Source organism: Lepidochelys kempii, chromosome 1 (assembly GCF_965140265.1).
Source record: "Lepidochelys kempii isolate rLepKem1 chromosome 1, rLepKem1.hap2, whole genome shotgun sequence".
NCBI classification, from domain to species: domain Eukaryota; kingdom Metazoa; phylum Chordata; order Testudines; family Cheloniidae; genus Lepidochelys; species Lepidochelys kempii.
In genome coordinates, this window is record NC_133256.1 from 288,658,728 (window position 1) to 288,683,396 (window position 24,669).

At 43.3% G+C, this 24,669-nt stretch overlaps 1 protein-coding gene across 3 annotated transcripts in view; it reads right to left on the reverse strand.

Annotated features, from left to right (window-relative positions):
• LEMD3 (LEM domain containing 3) overlaps positions 1-24,669 on the reverse strand; it is an 87,656-nt gene that overhangs the window by 61,109 nt on the left and 1,878 nt on the right. The gene's annotated exons all lie outside the window — the stretch shown is intronic.

Genomic DNA, 24,669 nt, shown 5'->3' on the forward strand with positions numbered 1-24,669 from the left:
AGACAGAGGCTTCTGGGGAGCAGACTAAACCCCTATCTCCAGGTGTTGGGGTGTATAGGAAAACTAGGCCTACCTAAACCCTTAGGTAAACATATGTGTGTAGATCTTTTATTGTGTTAAAAAAACCTCACTCTTGTTATATCTGTTCCCACTGTTGAGATTAAACACTATGTGCTGACAAGGCTGTTTTGTGTCACTGTATTCACCACTGATCACAGGTGCCTTAGGAAAGAGCTGCAGGTAACTGAACCCAATCAGATCTGCTGAGCAATCATGGTTGGTAAACAGGCACTGTAGCCTTCGACCCAGAGTGAGAGAATCATGAGATTCCACACACAGAGAGGTGAACACCTGAAGGGAAGCATTCAGAGACCAGAAGAGGATCAAAGGCACAGCTAGTCCTGCAAACCATGGCAGACACTCATTGCGCATTTTAAGTTGAATTTTGAAGTTGTAATAATCATACACAAATAGGGAGTGGGCTACTTCCTAATAACAGCTCAAAAAGTCAGAAGCCCTACAAAAGGGAGGGGTTTTTTGTTTTTAAATCTCATGATTTGGGGAGGTCTGATGCATGATTTTTGAATGTTTGTATTTGGCAATACTGCTTCTATTGCCCTCTCATTCCCCAAACACAATCCTTAATTTTCTTTTCTCCCCTCTATCCCAGCTCCTAAAAGGCTGCAGGAAAAGGGAAACTAACACTCGTACTCCCCAAACAAGCAAAGCTCCAAATTCCCCTAGTGAGTCAGCCACAGTCTGACAAACTTCCCAGGCTCACCACCACAAAGGACCCCCTAAGGAAAACCATGGGAAGTTCACTGATCCAAGACTGCCACCAACCACCATTCTGAAGTAGGGGGAACCAGGAAAAGAGAAGCAGAGATTGTGAGAATTTGTAGGTAAGGGTGACATCTAATGCTTAAACATTAGGAGTAGAATTTTCAACCATTCATTGACTTCACTGGACACACTTAGGCCCACATCAGCGTTGCTGAAAAATTCCACCCTGTAATCTTGTTAGGAAATTAATACACAGAAAACTGATTTATGAAACAGTTAAGGTTCATACATAACATTTTTTCAATATCAAGGAAGTGAAGAGTTAAGCCACCCAACAGCATAATTGCTCTATCCTCACCCAGGCACACATCTCGCCACTAACACAACTACCAGCCATCACAGTCGCATACTAATCTAATTTTGCTCTCCTCCCACAACTCAGGGATGTCAAATTTCCACAACCCTGTCTTCCTGCAAACTCCCTTTTACTAAACTACCTCTCTGTACAACAAAGTGTTGGGAAAAAAATAATCTACTGAAGAGATATGTGCAGAAGAGTGAAATAAGGAGTTGCGGGGGAGGGGGGGGCGTGATGGAGTTAAAGGACACCACTGGACCCAGGTAGCCCCGCCCCTCCAGAGCACACTCCAAGTGGAGAAAGGGTATAAAAGGGAGCAACTCAGCTCAGAAAGGAGAGGAGAACAAACCTACCTGGCTCCTGACAAGGGTGCCAGAGAAGCCTCCCCGAGGAACTAAGACTGTATGCCAACGATACTCAATAGGTGGCCCACAGGCCAGATATGGCCCGCCAAGGCTTCCTCTGTGGTCTGCCAGCTCTCCTTAAAAAAAGTTTATAATTACATTCATGAACACTGATGCCCTCTGCTTATCATTTGCCTATGACTTCTTTAGTAAGTAACCTACTGGCAATGCTTAATTTGTAATGAAAGAGGAGCTATAGCTCAAACCCTGGCACAAATTAATCAATGACTGGTCAACTGGAGAGTGGCAGCTGCTGGCCAGACGCCCAGCTCTGCAGGTGGCACTGCTGCCAGCAGCAGCGCAGAACTAAGGTGGCACTACTATACTTCTACAGCACTGCTGCTGGTGGCGGTGCTACCTTCAGAGCTGGGTGGCTGGAAAACATTAGCTGTTGGCCAGGAGCCCAGAGATGCCGAGGCTATAAACTGTCAAAGGCTTCAAATGTCATTCTCAGCAGCTGCTTCTCTCTGGATAACGTTGATACTAGCTAGAGAGAAAAAGCCTTTCCTGGATGCTGAGCTTGTGAAAGAGTACATCTGGAAAATGCTGGAGGAGCTATTTGCCAGAGATAAAAACTAAGATGACATTGTGAACCGTGTGAAGCAGTGAACCTGTCTGATTCCACATCAGTGTGAAGACTGGAGGTAGTTTAAGAGGACTGTTTGTCAGCACTGCTTTCCGATTTTAAAAAAATGCCAAATACAACTCTCTTGCAGTGGACGAATCAAGAGATTTAAGTAACATTGCCCAGCTATTGCTGTTTCTTAGATTTTATGATGGTGACATTTTCAAGGAAGAATTTTTGTGCGTAATGCCATTAGAAACTACACCACATGAGAGATCATGTCTGAAAAGGTAAAAGTCCCTTTTGGAAAAAAAAAAAAATGGTTTAGAACTGCAGAAAGTAAACTTGCTTGTTCGAGATGGAGGTACCTCCATCACAGGGAAAGAGAAGGGCATTGCTTCACGTTTAGCAGCAATACACCCATCATTAAACGCACTTCACTGCACTATTCACCAGACTTTCCTCTGCAGTAAGTTGTCTGGGGACTTGAAAAAAAGAATGGATATTATGATGAAATTAGTGAACTACATACACTCAACTTCTAGCTTGCAACAGTCTTTTTAGAGCTTTTACAAGATGTTTCAGCTGAATACAGTGACCTGTTGCAGCACAATGACCTTCGCTTGTTAATAGGGGGCATGTGTCAGTGTGTGCTTCAAAAAGAAATAATAAAATTTCTTTCAAACCACAAGACCGATCAGGCTTGCGAGTTCCTGGAATTTATTAATAATGTCCCTTTTGTCACAGATAGCTTTTCTGTGCAATATTACTGCTCACCTGAATTCCCTCAACTTGCAGCTCCAAGGCCTTGTGAGCAGAGTTGGGGATCTGTTTGAAAAAGCGTGTGCCTTTTAGAGTAATCTTGAAATCTTTCAGACAGACTTAATAGTAGAGATGTTGCACTTTCCCACATCGCCTGTTGCTGCTACAGATGAAACCTCAATGAAAACACCACACTAATTCCTAAACAGTCTGATCGAAAATTTGAAAATGTGATTTGAAAATTCCAAAGGATTTGCTTTTATTTGTTCATGATCTGATGGACCTTGCCCTTCTGAAGCAAAGAACATTCTTGATTCACTGGATTAGAAATTGTAAGGCTCCAGAGAAGTGGGACTTTGTGATTTCTAGACTCAGTATGCTGACCAGTTTCAGAATAGGCAAAATCTAGCCATCTATCTTTTAAATGATGTTCGGATCAACATACCGCTGTGAAACTGGGTTTTCTACCATGAACATTATAAAAAACCAGCATGGCAATCACCGGACAGATGAGCATCTTCACCAGTGCATGCACCTTGCCCTGACCTACAAACCACTCTTCACAAAGCTTCCCAGAGATCGTCAGTGTCACCTCTCCCATTACCAATTGCCAGGGACACATGTAATGTTGATTTATAAACTTTGTTAAAAAATAGAAACACTAATACTTATGTTGCAATCAAGGTCTCTATTTATTGGCAGCTGAAGGGGTTGTTTTTTGAAAGCCTTCTGCACAAATTGTCAGACTCTTATCATAAAATTCTCAGATCAACCCACAGGTAGATCTAATTAGTATCACTGATGTACATTGAGCCTGGCTGGGGCTGATGGTTTGGTTTACTGTTCTTTCTTTTCACACTGGATGGGAAGCTAGGGAAGAACAGCAGAGAGTAGGAAGAGACCCAGGGAAAGTAACTCGGAGGGCACCTTTGGGGATCAAACACTGCTGACCCTCTTAAGGCCCTGGTTCAAAGCCAGACAGAGTGGGCAGGCTCCCCTACCACTGCCCACATCTTATTAAAAGAGGGTCTGGACTGCAAGGCAAGAAGGTGGCATTAAGTGCACTGACCACTTGGCCACCTAACCCATCAAGGACTTTAGTACAGGGTGCAAAATTACAATGTATGGTCTGATGTATGATAGGTGTGGTAATGACAAGGTGTTTGCCTGTGGAAAAGATTTATGTTAAGTGGATTAACTTTTTACTTTCCTGTTTTTTGAGAGTTTGTGTTAACTATAGTACGTGTGCAACCACATTAACTACTTCACAACGAAGTTTCTTGCATGTTAAATTTCATGGGATATTTTAAAGCACAAACAAGGGTGAAACTGGGAGAGAGGGGAAGACCACCAAGCACAGAGGTACTGATTTGCTAAAAGATTTTATGTGCACCCATCCCCAAACAGGCTTGCATACAGAGCAGAAACTTTAAAATATAACACGGTAATTTTTGGCAATTATTCATAAATCAATTTTTTTTAAAACCACTGCATCAATCTGCCTAACAGTTTTTGCGTAGACAGTTTAATAGAAGATCATCAAAAAGAGAAGTAGGAATGCCAAGAAAAATTAAACGAAAGCCTAATTTCAACTATTCCTATTAAAAATTGAAAGAAACCAAATAAGAGCTACCTAGAAAATTAAAAATAGCATAAAAACTAACACTGACATTTTAGATCAACTGACCCCTCTTTAGAGGAAAAACAGGAACTCATGCCTGACTTATAACTTGAGCCCTACCAAATTCACAGTCCATTTTGGTCAATTTCACAGTCACAGGAATTTAAAAATCGTAAATTATATAATTTCAGTTATTTAAATCTAAAATGTCACAGTGCTGTAATTGTAGGGGTCCTGACCCAAAAAGGGAGGTTGAGGGGGTGGAGGGGGGGAAGTTGTCGCAAGGTTATTGTAGGTGGTGTTGCAGTACTGCTACCCTTACTTCTCCATGGCTGCTGGCAGTGGTGCTGCCTTCGGAGCTGGGCAGCTGGCCAGGAGCCCAGCTCTGAAGGCAGAGCTGCCCCCAGCAGCAGCATAGAATTAAGGACGGCATGGTATGATATTGCCACCCTTACTTCTGCACTGCTGCTGGAGAGGCTCTGCCTTCAGAGCTGGGCGCCCAGCCAACAACTGCCACTCTCCAGCCACCCAGCTCTGAAGGCAGCGCCGAAGTAAGGGTGGCAATACCATGACCCATTCCCTAAAATAACCTTGCGACCCCCTGAAACTCCCTCACTGGTCTCCCACATGAAATCTGTATAGTATAGGGTAAAAGCACACGAGACACCATATTTCACAGTGGGAGATCAGATTTCATGGTTTGTGACACATTTTTCATGGCTGTGAATTTGGAAGGGCTCTACTTACAATCCATTTTAAAATGCAATTCTAACTATGGACTCACTACAAGGCACTCCATAACAATAACTCTTTGGAAGATGCAAATAATTTATCTCTACCAAGTGATCTGAAAAGGAAATGGAAAATTAAAAGAAGAGAATAATGAGAGTTTTAGAACAGAGGTTCAACTCATCCCAACAGAGCACATCACAGCCTGTTTCTTTGACAACAGCTCAAGGTGATTTTCCAGCTGAAAAATCAAGTGGAAAATATTGTGTTCCAGAATTCATACACAGGTACAGCTGGTCTCTCCCTTGTGATGTTAAAGTGCTGACATTAAATCTTAAGAGATTTAGAGGGATATTTTCAAAAGTCCAGAGGACAGTTAGTCACCTAACTCTTTAGGACTTAAAATAGGAGTGATAATTCTGAAGAACAGGCTGCATAAGTGATTTAAGTCAAATTTATTTTTTCCCTGTCCCAATGAGTTAGCTAGGTAATAAAGTCATATTTTTAAAAATATTTTGTCACCTAAAGAAGCAAATGAAAAATCTGCATCTTCAGCCACCTAAATACCTTTCAAACTAATCTGGCCCAAAGTGACTGAGTAGATGTCTGACCCAGTTTATAAAGTTAAGTTATTTAAGCACTAGCCAGAATGTTACCTATCTCCCTAGCACATGAACACATGCAGCCAAAATTAATTTAGAAACAGCATGAAGAAGAAGAAATTATTTTAAGACTATAGGAATTTGTCACTCACTTTGCACCTTCTGATCAGCTTTCTTGGTTTACTATTTCGGTTTTTATCCATACCATTTTCACCTCATCCAAGTCTCAAACCTCCTTTAATACTAGTCTTTTCATCTCTTCCGTTGTCAGGTATCTTTTAACTAGACTATGTATACCAATATTTGAAGAGGGATATTCAGTGTCAGAAATCCCAAAAACTGGAATTTATCAGTCACCAGACATATCACTATGCTGTATGCCATGCTTAGACTACAGGAGGGAACCTTCCTTTAATTTTATTTTCTGTATTCTTTAAAAGATAAATACTGGAACTGTCCAACATTCTGTTTTCTTTGACAAACACAGAACGGTGGCTAAAACAACACGTTAACCTAAAGGCACAACAATTTGGTTTGCATGGTAACTGACAGATGTATAAAATAAAGAATTCTCACCCAACCCACCACGCCCAAATACACAAAGTTAAAATTAAGATAGTCCAATATACTGCACACATAAACAGGCGATATCTAATTCTTGCTGCGTCTTCCTGCACAACAACTTCCGAGATATAGAAAAAGATGTGTCCACACAACTAAAACTCTTGTCCAGGCCCTCCCCATCTCACTTCTTGACTTCTGCAGCCTCCTCCTCCCTTCTAGTCTTGAAGAATGCGTTTGGCCCACTTAATTCAATTCAACATGTTGCTGCAAAGTCATTCCAACCAGGTACATCATTTCAGAAAAACTTGGGTGGGAGGGAGGAACCAACACATTGGGGGCAATTGCTCACCTTGCCCCACAGCAAGCGACATCCTCGATTCCAACCACATCATCCCCTTTCGTCACACCCCTCTGACTACCCTTTTTCCATTGTAAAAATAAAAGCTACTGGTCTTCATTTTTAAAGCCCTTCATAGCACAGGTTTCCCGGTTTTAGATCACACATTTTCAAACCTTCAATCCCAATGACTCTACTCCACCAAGGCTGCCACCCTTAATTGCCTTTTAGTCCTATTTTCCCCTTCAACACCTTCACATGCACGTTATGCATAGAAGGAGCTCTCTGCAAAAAATCCACAAAGCCCCTACACTGTTGTTCACATACCGCCTTAAAATTCACCTCTATTGTAATACCTACAAACACTTGAAAGCAGTTAAACCACTAGTGTGCTGGGACCACTGTCCACTGCTAACAGTGTAATGAGTCTCACCACTTCCTTGTGCTCCTCTAGTCTGAGTTGTACCATCCTTTTCCTCTGACCCCAGACCCTGACTGTATTCTTGTCATAGCTAGGCTGTAAGTGTTGGGGCAGAAGCGGTCTTAATATTGCATGTACAATGCCTAGAACAACAGAGCCCTATTGTTCTTACTGCCCGCCCCTAGGCACACCACAATACAAATAATAATTGCGGCAATACCTTCTGGTTTTTTCCTTTTCAAAAAACTTCAATGGGTTGTTGTAGAATGGACTTGTTAAATTAGGGAAAAAAGACATCTCAGCATTTGTGGTTATGCTTACATGCTTAGAACTGAAGAATGCTGGTGAAGGACTAGAGTTGGTATTTGACATTATTTGAACTGTCAAAAGATTGATCATATATTTAAGAGCACTAATTTATTAGCTGCAACAAAAGTAACAAAAAAGTAAGACTTCATGGTCTGCAGTAGGCATAGCCTTAGATATATACTTAAGCCTAATTTTAAAAAATTACTTTTTTTAAACTCAGAATAATGTAGAAGTTAAATGATGTTCTAAAATATGAAAGAATTACCTTTCTAGAAGTGTTAGGTTAACATTTAAATGTGAATATTATTCAAGACTGGACAGTTACAAAAAAGAAATGAAATTAAACAGAAATAAAACACATTGCAACTATAAAAGTTTTTAAATGAAAATATGCAGGCTAACTCTTCAGTCAGCTTGATTGCGTGCACCTTTTCTCTGTATGTTGGGGGAAGTTTAATGACAGAACCTTCCTCTCCCTCCCCTATCCCTTCTGAGTTCTTTATGTATGTTTGCGTAGTCAGTTTAGACTGCAGGCTCTTTCAGGGCAGGGAGCAAGTCTTCTAAAACTTGATTAATATGCTTTGTGAACTGTCAGGTCTATTGATGGTCTGGTATTCAAATAAAGATATACATACATTTGTTCTAGAAGAGTCCAGCCAATCAAGATGCTCAACTCTCAAGCAGTACACATTTTCCCCCCAAAAGTTTGCTACATGCTAATGCCAAATGAGTGATCAAGACATTTAAGTAGACTTGATAACACATGGCATCATGACGCAATAATAAAAACCTGCAGACTACATCAAGGTATGTTCCCTAGAATATTTGACAATACCTGCCCATGGACAAATAAGCAGTCAATTGAACAGCTTGCCAAGCCAAGGAGAAACTTGTCAGTTTTAATCTTCTAAGGTTTGTTTTTTTAGGAGAGTTACTCATTTGTACATTATGAATAATAGGACACTATCCTTTCAGTTCCTCTTAATTTCCACCTGCACCAACAGGTTTTTGGTTAAAAGGGAACTTGCAACTGAAATGTGAAGAAGATCCTAGATTTTGCTAAACTAAATAATCAATGTAAAAGAAAGCATTCAGTAATTAAAGGAGTACACTTTTCTTAAAGTGTGCAGTCTATTATGGAATAAACCCTCACTTCTACCCCAGTTATTAGGTAATTTTCACATATAACTGAAGTACCACAAGCAGTATTTTAAAATTTGTAACTCCTTCTAAAACCATGGTGTTTTGCACCTGCATTCTTTGTGCTTACACAAGAATCCAGGTGTAAAATACCATGGCAAAGACAGAAGACTGCCATGGTAGATCCACCGCCAGTTCCCATATTTCTTAAATTTCTAAGTACACCCATACGTACAACCCTGAATAACCTCGTTAATTTACAACTTGAAGAATAACAGAATATCATCTTTTAGAAGAAAGCGGTCTCTTATTAGTCTATCAGGGCATAAAACAGATTATTTGTATTCCAAGCAAAAATACCTCAAACTGGTACAGCCTCTTAATTCTGCATCTCATTCAAAACAGCTTGTCTAATTTTTCTAAAAATATTTTTTAAAGCTTTTTCTTTTACACTTTAGATTTCAAGGCCAGAAGAGACCATTGTGATCATTAGTCTGACCTCCTGTAAAACAGGTCATATAATTTCCCCAAAATAATTCCCAGAACATATCTTTCTTTTAAAATCTTGATTTAAAAATAAAAGGAGGACTTGTGGCACCTTAGAGACTAAATAAATATAGTCTCTAAGGTGCCACAGGTCCTCCTTTTCTTTTTGCAGATACAGACTAACATGGCTGCTACTCTGAAACCTGATTTTAAAATGATCACCATAACCCATGGTAAATTGTTCCAATTGTTAATTACACTCACTGTCAAAAATTTTATTGCCAGTCTCAATTTGTCTAACTTCAACTTCTAACCACTGGAGAGTGTTATACCTTTCTTTGCTAGACTGAGGAGCCCAAATATCTGAACATTCCCCATATAGATACTTATAGACTGGAATCAAGTCACCCCTTAACCTTCTCTCTGTTAAGCTAAACACATTAAGTCCTTGAATCAATCACTAAGACCATAAGGCATGTTTTCTAATTCTTTCTAATTCTTTATCTTCTCTGAACCCTCTCCAATTTATCAACATCCTTTCTGAATCAGGGGCATCGGAAGTTGACACAGCCCTGGTGTACAATACAGAATTAGGTCGATGTAAGTCAGCTTATGTCAACCCAACTCTGTAAGCATCTTCACTAAAAGATAGCTTCCACCAATGTAACTCACCCACTACATCGATTTAACTCCATCACCACGAGATGCACAGCACTTAGGCCGATGTAATTAGGTCGATACAGTGTCAGTGTAGACACTGCGTTGCTTACATCCACTCATGAGCAGCAGGTATGGGAAGCTAAACCTTCCCAAATGGGCAAGAAATGCCAGATGCAGTGCACCTCCCTTTGGAGGCATGCCAGCCCAACACCTTTGATGCGCCACCGCTGGAAGCTCCCAAGAAGTGGGGGAGCCACCAGCACGCAGACAGTGGCCACTCTCTGAGGCCCCATCTAATACTCCACTTCTTCCCCTCAAGGCCTTGCCCCTGCTCCGCCTCTTCCCTTCCCCACCCCCCACCCCCGCTCCGCCTCTTCCCCCCCCGACCGCTCCTCTCCTGAGGAGGGGGTGAAGTGCGAGGAGGGGGGCCTCAGGGGAGGAGAGGCACGGGTGAAAAGGCAGAGCTGGGGCAATGCTTCAGTATGGAGTGCAGTCGGAGCCTATGGGGGAGCAAGGAGTGGGGCACAGTCCGGGCACCAGTGCCTCCCCCACGCTTCTAGGGAGCTTCCAGTGCTCAAGCACAGCCACCCCAAACACAACAGTCACACGCCACCTATACATCCACTGTTGCTGCCTTTCAGAAATTGTCCCACAACGTCCCAAATTGACAGTTAAATCAGTCCAAGAGTTCCTGGTGAGGATGCACACCTCCAACACAAGGAGTGTAGTGTGGACATGTAAAACCTATTTAATTACTGCAGTGGCTATACGGCCACATAACTTAGGTCGACTTAATTCTGTAGCATAGACTTGCCCACTGTATTCCAACAGCGGACACACCAGTGCCAAATATAGAGGTAAAATAATCTCTCTGCTTCTACTCAAGATTTCCATTTATGCATCCCAGGATTGCATTACCTATTTTGGCAACAGAGTCGCACCATGACCCCCAAATCTTTTTCAGAGTCGTTGCTTCCTAGGATAGAGTCTCCCACCCTGTAAATATGGCCTACATTTTTTCCTCGATGTATACGTTTAGCCATATTAAAATGCATATTGTTTGCTAGTGCCCAGCTTACCAGGCAATCCAGATTGCTTGGAATTGGTCACCTGTTGAGCTGTTCTCTTCATTATTTACTGCTCCAACAATTTTGGGGTCAAGTGCAATCAGTGATGGTTTTGTTTTCTTCCAGGTCACTGATAATAAGTGTTAAATAGTGTAAGGGGTCAAGAGAATTTCATCCTCTTTAGGCCTATGTGTTCATTTTCCGATTCAATATTGGATCTTTGTTTGCTTACACCACACACATTTTGTTAACCAACAACAATTAGTTTTTATTACTGTAAGCACTGCATTCAGACCTAAATCGCCAGGTAGCTCCAGTTTCAAAATCATCTCATGGTAGAAAGTAGTCATGTACAAAGCAAGAGATAATAGCATTATTTTCAGATAACAAAATGAGCTTAGAGATAGTGATTAGTGAAAGGAATTTACTATAACCGAGTTCCTTCACAGCCCTGTTCTCCACCAATAAGTAGCACTACACTCTACCTCTTAAAAATCCAGTTTGCTCCCAAGAGTTCCAAAATGGCCACAAACCTGGAGCGTTTAATCAAGGATTCAGGTTCCTGGTGTGGAAGTAAGTATAAGATTGTATAAGGGGACATGCTGAATACATTGTATAAGAGAGGGCATGCCAAAACATGTTACAAAGTATCTGAGGGAGCACACGTAGGGACAGTTAGCTTTTGAATGGAGAAGCAATTAAGATAGAGCCAGCACGTCTAAGAAGCAGGCATCAGAATGAAAGGTGTGAAGGGCAATTAGTTAAGTAAACTGGAAGCTGTTAAAGGAGATTGTTAAGGGTGGCAAGTAATTGAAGATACGTGACTGGTCTCAGGGATCTCGAAGGGTGGTGACTAAAATGTTTTTCTTCTTTTGTCTGTAACTTCTCTGTAACTTGTTCTCCAAAAAACTGTATAAATTAAGAGACACAAGCCCCACTTGGGGGGCTCACTTCTAAATGTATTAGCAGAGCAGCTTTGCTAATAAAACAGAGTGGTCTGATAAATTGTGAGTCTGAGTCAAACTTTGACAATTTGGAGGTTCCACCGAGATGGCAAGCGGCTTCACTGAGGCTGTGTGATCCCTGACTGCCTTGCAGGACGATCGTGGCAGCCAGCGCCTGGACGCTTAGTCCAAGCGATCCTCCACAAGACAGAAAGGTACACAGCAGCAGCGCAGTCTACGCCATTGAACTTGTTGGTTCCCACTCTGTTCGGGTAGGGGTCTTTGGATCCAGCTTCTGGAATCAGACGTCTCACGTAATTATTATTTTTGTGCTTTAACCGGTTTGAGGACTGTCTTGTCTTTGTGTCTATCCGTCTTCCCCGTGGTGTGTGTGTGAATCTGGGAGCCATCTCTGTCCGGAGACTGGCTGACCAAGGGGTCCCCGTCCCCACGGTCTGAATAAGTGGAATCTGCACAGCTGCAGCCGCACCACGCCTTGGGTATAACCCCTGGTGTGAAAGCAAGGGCAGTTGAGGCAGTAGCCTGTGGGCTCCTTTCTGTGTGTTGCACCGGGTACCGCTCTGCTGAGCCCGAATTTCCTTCTTGTGTGAGTGCTGTGTGAAGTCCTCCTGGATGGGTAATCAGAAATCGAAGGTAGAACAGTTCCCTAAGGGAACTCCAGCTTATTTTATGTATTTTAGGAGGGGTCCGGACTCTTGTAGGTTTCTTGAAAAATGGTCCAAATTAGCTCTAGAGAACCCCAAATTACAGTGGCCACTGTTAGGTTCTTGGGACAAGGATCGAGTGGATGCTTTAAAAAGCAAACTCGTCCTCCCAAAAACCAAATTGGAGAGAGGAGAAGTAGACTGCTTCATGCAGTGGTGGGAAGAGGCAAATCATAGATGGACTGAGTCAAAACTCACCTCTCTTAAAAATTCTATCAAAAAACTAACAGTTCAATTGGATGCAGTTTCTCCCACCACTAGTCCGAGCGCTCCCCTTTGCCCAGTCCTGTGCAATGATCCGGATCAAATCCGACCCCCACCATACTCCTGCGCAAATAAGAAATCAGAAAAGGAAAAATCTTCAGTGACTACAGATAATGAAAGTGAAGAAGATACCCTCATTGGCCTCGCAGCTCTGCAAAATATTACGAAGAAGAAATCCAAAGCAGACTGCAAAGATTCTCTTGACATCTCTTCTTGGAAAAGAGAACCTGATGGGAGGTTAATGAGAGAGACCGATCAAACTGTTGTGGCACCCTTACGAGTCCTTAAGATGGGAGAAAGTGAGTCCATATGGGATTATAAGCCCTGGACTCGTACGGAACTTTTATCTATAGTTAAAAGTTTTCCCAAACCACAGGAAAACTCTGTCAAATTTGCTGAGGAGTTTCTGTTAATCTGTGAAACCTATGAACCCTCTGAGACAGATCTCCTCCAGCTGTGTAAATTGTTAGCTCCTGGCAGTTATTATGAAAAATGGTTGGCTGCCGCAGACTGGCCAGCTGAGGCACGCCACTCAACCATAAAAAGTACTGGCCCAGATTCGGCATACAGAGACCGGTGTATGGCTCTTTGGAAGCGCCTGCATCAAGCCATTCCCAAAGTGTGGTCTCCTAAAACAAACTGGGCAGCAATACGTTGCTGTAAGCAAGGGAAAGGAGAAAGCCCAGGCGACTATAGGTCCCGGCTAACTGATATTTTCCTACAACATTCAGGAATACAAGAGCCTGATGTAAATGGGCAGGGGGCCTTGGCACATGCATTTGTTGATGGTCTTCTCCCTGCCACAGGCAGCATGTTAAAACGAATAAGTGTGGGATGAGAGACTGAAACCATGGACAAATTGCTGGCAGTAGCAGAGCATTGCCACCGCACTTTAAAAGGAAAGGAGGAACAGTCCTCCCAAAAGTTAATGGCTCTGCAGATACAGCATTATTCAGGACTAAGCAGACCACACCGGGGACAGGGACGGGGTTGCAGAAGGGGGCGGGGGGCTGGATTAACTGGGGTTTGTAACTACTGTAAACAGCCTGGACACTTGAACACTCTTTTTTCCAGACGACCTAATAATTGTATGGGAAATCAAGCGAACCCCCCGCTAGTTCCTCCAGCTGATCCCCAACCCTATTTTTCACCCCAACAATGATGGGATGCTGGGGAACCTCACAAAGTTTTAGCTCCCTTATTACCTCTGTCCCCTACTGGAGAATGTGTCCTGACTGTAAATGATCGCTCTCTCCCTTTCCTTGTTGATACTGGAGCTTCTCTTTTTACAATCCGCACCACTGACTTGCCTGAGGTTCCCCGATCTGGAAAATCTGTGTCTGCTGTTGGCATTACAGGGATCCCTACCTCTTTTCCCCTCTCAAAACCTTTGTCTGTTCAGGTCGGTCCCCTCTCTGAGGAGCATGCATTCCTCCTCTCTGATTCCACCCCTGCAAACCTTCTGGGACGGGACTTGCTATGCAAACTTGGCTGTTCTATTTACTGCTCCCCAGATGGTGTCTATCTGCAAATCCCTCAGTCTTCCTTATGTGATTTTGTAGCCTCCCTGCTGTCTGAAACTTCCCTCTCCACTCCGATCCCTTGCTGTCCCTTAACTCCGTCCCTAGAGCACCTAATCTCTCAGGTTCCTTCCTCCCTATGGCCATCTCACCCATCTGAAGTGGGCCGATTAAATACTGACCCAGTTCGGATTACTGTAGACAATTCCAAACCTCTGCCTCGCCTGTCTCAGTATCCTTTGAATCCTGAGGCAGAGGCTGGGATTGCTCCAGTTATATCTGCATTAAAAAACCAAGGAAATATTGTCCCTTGTTCCAGCCCCTGTAACACCCCTATCCTCCCAGTTCAAAAGGCTGATGGCAAATCGTGGCGATTTTTTCAAGACCTTCGAGCTATTAACCATATTGTCATACCTTCTTTTCCAGTGGTTCCTAACCCTGCTACAATACTAGCATCTATTCCTCCAAATGCAACCCACTTTACTGTTGTAGATTTGTGCTCCGCTTTCTTCTCTGTCCCAGTTCACTCTGAATCCCAGTATCTCTTTGCCTTCTCCTACAAGGGTCAGCAATATACATGGACTACCCTTCCCCAGGGATATACAGAGAGTCCATCCTATTTTTCTCAAGCCCTAGCCAGGGATCTCGCTGATCTGGTTTTCCCATCAGGATCCACACTGATCCAATATGTGGACGACTTACTCCTGTGCTCCCCCTCTCTGTCTGCCTCAGAAACTGATTCACTAACACTTCTCACAGCCTTAGCAAACAAGGGTCATAAGGCTTCTCGCACAAAATTGCGGCTCTGCCAAACCTCTGTCACATACCTAGGCTTCCTTCTCTCCCAGGGCTCCCGTACACTCTATCTAGCCCGGGTACAAGCCATCCTTAGCTTTCCCCAGCCTTGGTCTCCACTCCAGTTCAGAAAATTCTTAGGCATGCCAGGGTTCTGTAGGCAATGGATTCCCCAATATGCTTCTCTGGCTAAACCACTCCAAGAACTCACTCAATCCTCTGTACCTAACCCCATGCCATGGCCACTTGAAGCAAATGCTGCTTTCATCTCCCGTAAGCAGAATTTAGCCTCTGCCCCCTCCTTAGAGTTACCTAACTATGACAAGCCTTTTACCCTTTTCTGTCACGAACAATCTGCTTGTGCCCTCAGGGTTCTTACTCAGGAGCACGGTGACAGAAATCGCCCGGTGGCTTATTTTTCTGCAACCTTGGACCCTGTAGCCCAGTGTTTACCCCCTTGTCTACGCGCTGTAGCTGCTGCAGCACGCCTGGTCGAGATGTCTGAGTCCCTTGTCGTCCGCTCTCCTCTCACTCTCATGGTTCCCCATTCTGTGGAAACTCTCCTTCTGCAACGCAACACTGCTTACCTCTCCTCTGCTCACCTCACTAGGTATGAACTTTTGCTGCTTTCAGCCTCACATATCACTATTAAGCGCTGCTCCCGGTTAAACTCTGCTACCCTCCTTCCTTTACCTAGTGATGGTGAACCCCATGACTGCCTTGCAACTGTCTCCGCTATCACTGACCCGCGCCCCGACCATTCAGATGTACCTCTCCCTAACTCTGACCTGGTATTATTCACTGATGGGTCCTGTTATAGAAATGACCAAGGCCACCTTCTTGCAGGGTACGCTGTGGTCTCTCTCTCTCTGAAACCATAGAAGCTGCGCCCTTACCCTCTGTGACCTCTGCCCAGGTGGCTGAACTGATTGCTCTAACCCGTGCCTGCTTTCTAGCCGAGGGGCTCTCTGCCACTGTTTTTACTGATTCTCGGTATGCCTTTGGGGTTGTGCATGACTTTGGCACCCTCTGGCAGGCTCGAGGTTCTCTTACCTCTACTGGTACCCCTATCAAGAATGGCCCCTACACTGCCGCCCTCCTGTATGCAGTTTTACTACCATCTGCCTTGGCAATTGTTAAGTGTACTGGCCACTCAGCGGCAGACACCGAGGTGGCAAAACGTAATGCACTTGCTGATGCTGCTGCAAAACATGCCGCCACTATAAAACCTTCACCAGAAGCGTTTCTTGGTCCCCTCTCTGTCTCTGTAACACCACCATCCCTGTCTCATCTCGCTCATCTCCAGGATTCTACCCCAGAAACAGAGAAAGACTCCTGGAGTGCTTTGGGTTGCTCTTTGCATTCTGATTCCCTTTGGCGATCGCCCACCGGTACCTTTGTAGCCTCCCTCTCACTCTACCCGTCTCTAGCCGCCCTACTACATGGTGTTTCGCATGTCGGCAAGGAGGGGATGGTCTCTGCTATGAGTAAGGCGGGATGGTGGGCTCCCCATTTCAGCTCCTTTGCAACCTGCCACTGTGCCGCTTGTGTTACTTGTCAAAGCCACAATGTAGGCAAATCTGTAAAAGGAACACAAGGATTCCGGGGTTTGCCTCAAGCACCTTTCCTACACTGGCAACTTGATTTTGTACAAATGCCAAAGTGTCAGAAATATGAATTCATTTTAGTTATAATATGTCTGTTTTTGGGTTGGACTGAAGCCTTTCCCTGTCACAAAGCTGATTCATTGTCCGTTGCAAAATGTCTGTTAAACCACATTATCCCTACCAAGGGAATTCTTGCCACTTTGTTTGTCTAGTGACCGGGGAACACATTTTACTGGAAAAATAGTTCAACATCTAAACCAGGTATTACATGTCACCCACCTGTTGCACTGCCCTTACCATCCACAGAGTGCAGGGGCAGCTGAAAGGCGAAATGGTGTGCTTAAAAATAAGCTGGCAAAAATCTGTAGTTCCACAAGGTTAAACTGGCCAGCTGCTTTACCACTGGCCCTTTTGGAAATTCGGTCATCCCCATCCCAGAGACACAAATTGAGTCCATTTGAAATCATCATGGGACGCTCTATGCGAACAATGGCTACTATTACCCCAGCCCCAGACCTAAACCTAACTCACAGCACGCTCCTCCAGTACTGCAAAGGGTTAATGCAAGCTGTGAGCTCCTTCCATTCGCAGGTGCGAGCAGCTTGGCCAACGGAACCCACCTCTGCTGCCTGTCACACTCTTGAGCCTGGTGATGGGGTCTACCTGCGGCACCACCTTCGGAAGCACGCCTTGGAACCCCGGTGGAAGGGTCCATACCATGTACTGCTCACCACCCAGACAGCAGTGAAATTATCCGGCATCGCTGCATGGATCCACGCCTCACAGTGTAAGCCAACGCCACCTCAAGGGGACCAAGCACCTCTGCAAGACCACGCAGAACCAGCTTCAACCCCAGAAGACAAAGAGGAACAGCCTGCAATACCTTACAATCTGCGCTCTCGTAAGGGTTGCCAGAAGCAGAGGGTAAGCAAACAGCAGGACCCAACAAACAAGAAGCAGTAGTGAGCCTAACGCCTGCGGGACGTAAAACCGTGACTGCGGTTCCCTCGAAAGGGGTTGTCGGAACCAGAAAGGGTCCTGCTTCCAACATGTGTCCTTTGAAAAGCTTAATCCTCAGCTACTGTGTCCTGAGGGTCTTGGGAATCCAGAGTGACAGTGACAATTCTTTCATCCAACAACAGGTGCAGATAGCCCAGATCCTGAATATTTCTAATTGCTGGGTCTGCAGCCACATCCCAGCTCACTCACAAGCTAGTATCCCCACCATGGCAATCCCTTTGAATTCCTCAGAGCTTGCTGGAGAACCCTATCCACTTAAAAGGACATGGAAGGAAAATGACACTTGGGGGCTGGGAAAAACATATGTTCCTAAACTTATAAGTGTGGTGAAAGGAAAGGGCCACTGGTGCTGGGTGTGTAATGGGACAGGGCTGAATCTAGGGAGGAGCAGCTGTCTCCAATACATCGTGTCCCATGGTGTATGGGACTATTCAAACAAGGTTGGAGAATGGCGAACCGGGTATGGAAAGATAAACTTCCTCTCAACCTGGGATCAAACCAAAGATTCAATCTCTTGCTTGCCCTACAGCCTCCCTGAGAAAAACAGCACCATCTACAAATGTCATGTGAATACTACCTCTTCTCTCAGTGAAAATCATCCTGTGCCCTTTGGGGGATACTATTCCTCCTTCGTAAATTCTTACATGTCAAAGGGTTGCAGTCAACCCTTCCCAGCTTTAATGGGACATCATTGGGTTTGTGGGGAAAATGCTTACACTGTGTTACCAGCAAATTGGTCAGATATCTGTTATCCTGCTCAGCTTTTCCCATAATCCCAGGTGCTTCAATCCCTCCCACGAAATCGCCTCCGTAATTTCAGGCGAAAAAGGAGGGACTTGCCAGATGCTAAATGGTATGTGGATAACATAAACCCCCTAACTTGGGAAGAAGCTGTTGGCATTTCTTTAGTCCCAGAAGGGGGGGTAATCCACAATGCAAAAAGGCTTTTAAGGTTACAAGCGGTGGTTGAGATCATGGCCAATGAAACAGGAGAGAGCTTAAAAGCTCTAGCCAAAGAAGCAGGAGCGGTCCGACAAGTGGCCCTCCAAAACCGTCGGGCATTAGATATAATACTGGCAGCCAAAGGAGGAACTTGTGCTCTAACTGGAACAGAATGATGTGTATACATACCTGATAATACTAACGAGGTAATAAATCGTGCTAGCCATCTGGAGCAAACTGCATACCTTCCCCATGAAGAACCAAGTTCCTTGTGGAAATGGATAAGTAACTTATTCAATTTCTCTAGTCTGGGAAACTGGTTGTTTCAAGGAACCCTGACTATCCTATTTGGAATTCTAATAATCTTTGTGTGTTTTCAATTGATTTCTTGTTGTATCCAAAACTGCACAAGACACACCATCCATCAGGTTACCCCTAACCAGGGTGCTAATCTAATGTTGTTAAATGTCACCAGTGAAAGTAATGAAAAAGAACGACTGATGTATGGAATCCAGTAAGTCATCGGTCATGGGCGTAGCCTTGACCAAAAGGGGGGATTATGGAAGTATAACATTGTATAAGTATAACGTTGTATAAGGGGACATGCTGGATACATTGTATAAGAGAGGGCATGCCAAAACATGTTACAAAGTATCTGAGGGAGCACAGGTAGGGACAGTTAGCTTTTGAATGGAGAAGCAATTAAGATAGAGCCAGCATGTCTAAGAAGCAGGCATCAAAATGGAAGGTGTGAAGGGCAATTAGTTAAGTTAACTGGAAGCTGTTAAAGGAGATTGTTAAGGGTGGCAAGTAATTGAAGATACATGACTGGTCTCAGGGATCTCGAAGGGTGGTGACTAAAATCTTTTTCTTCTTCTGTCTGTAACTTCTTCTCCAAAAAAACTGTATAAATTAAGAGACACGAGCCCCACTCGGAGGGCTCACTTCTAAATGTATTAGCAGAGCAGCTTTGCTAATAAAACAATGTGGTCTGATAAATTGTGAGTCTGAGTCAAACTTTGACACTGGCCAACGGACCCAAAACATGGCCCCAGTATGAAGACATTCATTCTTAGCTCTGCTTTCCAGTTCTTTGATTCATAACTTTAGATTACCTCTAAACAAGTCAATGACCCCAACAAGGAGCTAGACCACTGAGTCTCCAGCATTTCTAATGAGTTTGTCTGCATCACATATCTTCTACCCTGCCACTTGTGAAACAAACTACACAAAGTACTGACTGCATATAGAATGTATATACTGTTGTAGCTGTGTTGGTCCCAAGCAATTATAGAGACAAGGGGGGTATAATAGTTTATTTTATTGGACCAACTTCTTTTGGTAAGAAACAAGCTTTTGGGCTTACACAGAGCTCTTCTTTAGGACAAGAACAGCTACATGTAAGCTTGAAAGCCTGTTTCCCAACAACAGAAGTTGGACACACCTTGTCTCTCTTATATACAACCTACCATATAAAGTCTCCAAACATATACTACTTTTCTTTTAAGGTCTCTTGTCCTCACTGCTTTTAGAGTGATGTGCCAGAAAGGTTATTTTCCAGCATGTATTGAACCAGTTTAACAATTTCACTTTGCACTATACAATACTCTTCTTTTTCTTATTTTGCCAACAGAAACCTTACTATGCACTCAAGACTTATTTGCTGGAGTGGAGGTAACATCTCTAGAATCCTTATCTGAATTTCCCATTCTTTTACTGTGAAAAAACACAAGAAGTTAACTCAAGATGAGCAGTCACTCGAAGTGCTTGGCAGATCATGCAGAGACACTTAACAGCTATCTGTATTCAAGTGAGCTGTAGCTCACGAAAGCTCATGCTCAAATAAATTGGTTAGTCGCTAAGGTGCCACAAGTACTCCTTTTCTTTTTGCGAATACAGACTAACATGGCTGCTACTCTGAAAAGTATCACAGCTGGATCACTAACATCCCACTGGGTCCAAAGAGTAAACGCTGTCATGGGCTAAAAGTTTTATAGAGTTCAGCAAAAAATGGATTTCACCTTTACTGGCTTACATATTTTGGAGTGAGTTAGATTTTACTGAGGCTAAGAAACAAAAACTTTTATGTAAGTGAAAGATGTGTGTGCATTGTAAAAAGTGAATTTGAGAGTTTTTAAGGTATAAACCACACAGCACTTTACTCATTCCTTGAGGATTCCCAGTTGTGGGAAACAACTGAATACAAGCAAAAAAAAAAAAAAAAAAAGTTATGCCAAAAATGCTCCAGTCTGAAATTAAACCCTCTTATTGCTGTGCAACATGAGTGTTTCTTGACACAATGATGGTGAACTATAAGAAGAGGTAGGGCCAGTTTCGAGGGAGAGATCAAAAATAACATTTAAAATAACATTTCTTTACGCTGTAATTCTGGTGCAAAGTGACAGACATAAGCTGAAATGTAGTTTACAAGTTTATGGAATATTCCAACTATGAATTTTTTTTTAATAGTTTGGAGTAGGAATAGAAAGCTGCTAAGGCTTTTTGAAAAAATTAGAACTGAAAGATAACAGTCAGATAGTGATTGAACTTCAATCACTCAATGCCCGGTCATATGCTAGAGACTAATTTAATGTGCACACACTTACACAGGAAATGAGAACGTATGCACTGACGTTTACAAGTCACTTACTTCATGAAAGAGTTAGTGCTTGCCACTTTTCTAATCGAAGTGTTGAATGGGGTTTAAAAAAAGACTAGCCACCTCTTACCATGTCTTACACTCAACAGAAAAAGTTTCAGAGTGACAGCCATGTTAGTCTGTAACAGCAAAAAGAATGAGGAGTATTTGTGGCACCTTAGAGACTAACAAATTTATTTGGGCATAAGTTTTCTTGGGCTAAATCCACTTCATCAGGTGCATGCAGTGGAAAATACAATAGGAAGATGAGAGAGAGAGAGAGGTAGAATGAAAAAAATGGGGGCTGCCATACCAAACTGACTAATCAATTAATAGCCCACCTATTGGCTAGTAGTTAGAACCCTGCAAATCTGCAGATGTCCACTTTATATCTGCAGATGCAGATATCCATGGACCATTTTTGCCGATTGCAGATGGATGCGGATCCAAATTTTACATCTAAAGCCCTGCAAATCTGCAGATATCCGCAGATCATTTTTGTGGATACAAATTTTGTATCCACACTGCCTCTATTTATAGCCCTCTAGGGGGTCCCGCTCATTAGAGAAGTCTCCAGCAGGGAACATACAGGTGGTTTTTGCTGCCTTTCTACCACCTAGACAATGGAAAGGAAGCAGAACAGGACCAAGCATTGATTGTGACCCCTTTACCTTTTGACATATTTGCTCAGTGTGAGGGCTGAACATATATCTGCAGGATAGGTCCATCAACGGCATCCCTAGCCTCTGTCTGCCAGAAGCTGGAAATGAGCAACAGGGAATGGATCACTTGATGATTACCTGTTCATTCCCCCGGGGTACCTGACCCTGACCACTGTCAGAAGACAGGATACTGGGCTAGATGGACCTTTGGTCTGACTCAGTATGGCCATTCTTACATTCTTATGACACCACTGCTCTAAACTCTGATTCAAAAGAGAAGTAGCTTTCTTCCAAATACAAAGAGTTCAAGATACATTTACATACAAAGTACTTTTTGTACAGTGACTGAGAAATCCAGCTTATGGAATATCCACACTCCGGAGACTATACAGGTATAGCTAGGTCACCATAGCTACGCCAGCATACGTCTAATGTAGCCACAGCCTACACTGATGAAAAGGTTCCCCCCCACCCCTTCTCCCCATTCATGGAGGACCACCACCCTCCCAAGCAACAGTAGCTACATCCATGAAAATTTTCTATGGACCTAGCTGCGTCTACACTAGGGGTTAGGTTGGCACAGCTATAGCACACCTCTGATTAATGTAGCTATGTCAACCTAACTTTGTAGACTAGACCTTAGTCTTCAGGAGGGCTTATAAAATCCATTTGACTGTTCACCAGTGGAAAACCTGCCCATCAAAATCTTCAGAATTTAATACTTTTGTCTTTTATTAAAAACTTCACTGGGAGTTGTGATGCTCAGTACCACTTAATAAAAAGAGGCAAGTTTCTAGCCCTTGTGGTTATACATTACAGGAATATCTTCCTGAGTATTCAGTCTATTCCTTTTGCCTTATGTTCACATTGCCTTATGTTCACAGCTTTCCCAAAGAGCAGAAGACTGCCCAGTTTCACTGCAGCTCTTCTCAGCCACGTGGGTAGCAATAAAACTGACAATTACATACCTATTACTCTGCTACTGCTTGAGAAGGCTACTGTCAGCGGTAGACCACAAAAATGGCCCAGTAACTGCTTCATCCCTTTCCACAGGCAAAAGGATAGTGTTCAGAGAGGGGGGGAGGAGGGGGGATTCTTTCCCATTCCCAGAATAGCAGAAAGATTCAAAATGTATCAGACAACTATATGCTGTTGCAAGAGACCCAGTAGGTTCCAGGGATACATTAATAGTTTGTATTGCAGTAGCACCTAGAGGCATCAATCAGGAATTAGGGCCCCATTGTGCTAGGGCACTGCACACACAAGGAAATACACATTTGCTATATTCCAATATATTCATCTACCTACATCTATTGTATGTGTGTCTTGAATTAGTTTGTCTATCTAGTCTGCAAGCAATTGATGGCAGTGACTGCACCTTCCTCTGTTTATTTTGCATGTTACACACTTACTTCAACTAAAGATATATGCAGCCTTTCATATCAGTCACTGTTCCAAGATCAGACTACACATTACCATCTAACTGTTGCTCACTCTCTTTAAGACAAGATTCTGTCATCTTTTTAATTTCTAATGAACAGCTGTCTAGATAAAGAAAATACCACTACAGTTAATAGACAGTTTTGATGCCCATTTCAGGGAGGCCAAGAGTTGAATTAGTATGATTCACCACCCTGAGATGATAGATACAAAAATGGAAATGTGTTTTGTGGTTACAAAATGGCAATTTCTAAATTCATTTTAAGTCATTTTTAAAAGTTAATTTCACATATTTAAGAAGTCCAAACAGGTACTATGTGAAGATTTAAAAGACTGCTATGATGTTCAAACTAAGGCCTCAACCTTTATTTTATACAGGATAGTCAATCTTAACAAATTTAGATTAAGGTCACTGCTAGAAAGCACTACATCACATCAACCTAGAGCAGTGGTTCTCAAACTTATTTGATCAGTACCCCTCTGTAATTGTTTACCACCCCCAGGCCCCACACACACACACAGGCACCCAGCTCTGAAAGCAGTGCCATGCCAGCAGCAGCACAAAAGTAGAGGTGGCAATGTGGGGAAAAAATTATATTTGTCAATATCACTTTTCACAGAAGTAGCAGCGCCCCACTGCCACCCTTACTTCTGTACCACTGCTGCCACCCCAGGGCTAACAGCTGGAGTCTGCCACCTCCAGGTGAGGGACTGTGGAGGGGAAATGAGATGAGATCCTGAGCCACCTCCTGGTGATGGCAGGGGGCAGAGGAATCTGAGCCTATGTGGCGGTGCAGCAGCTGTCAGCCCCAGGGCAGCAGAGCTGTGGCTGTACCCTTTATCCCTACCTCCCGGGTGTGCATGGCCCTTCTGCAGGAGCCCCAGCATCCCAGGTTTAACAGCCAGAGTTCTTAAAAAAAAAAAAAAAAAAAAAAAAGCACACAGCTCACACCTCCCTTAACACATTCCTGCACTTCCCTTGGGAGGCCTGAGAACCACTGTCCTAGAGCAAAACCAAACCTTTTGCAGTATAACCTCATTTGTGAAAATATCATCCAAACCTGGGTTATGCTTTATTGATTGCACAGCTTCACTTATGTATTAAAACTTAATCTGCTTTACCATTTGGCAGCTACAGGTGAATTCCAGCCCTGTTTGGCCCAAAGACATCCGAATGCAGATGAATCTTACTGAGATCATACCAATACATAAAACAAATATCAAAGTGCTTAGTGAAACAGAAAAGTCATGCTAGATAGACAGCTGTCAACAGGTTAGAACAGGAGATCAAGTCAGGTTCTACA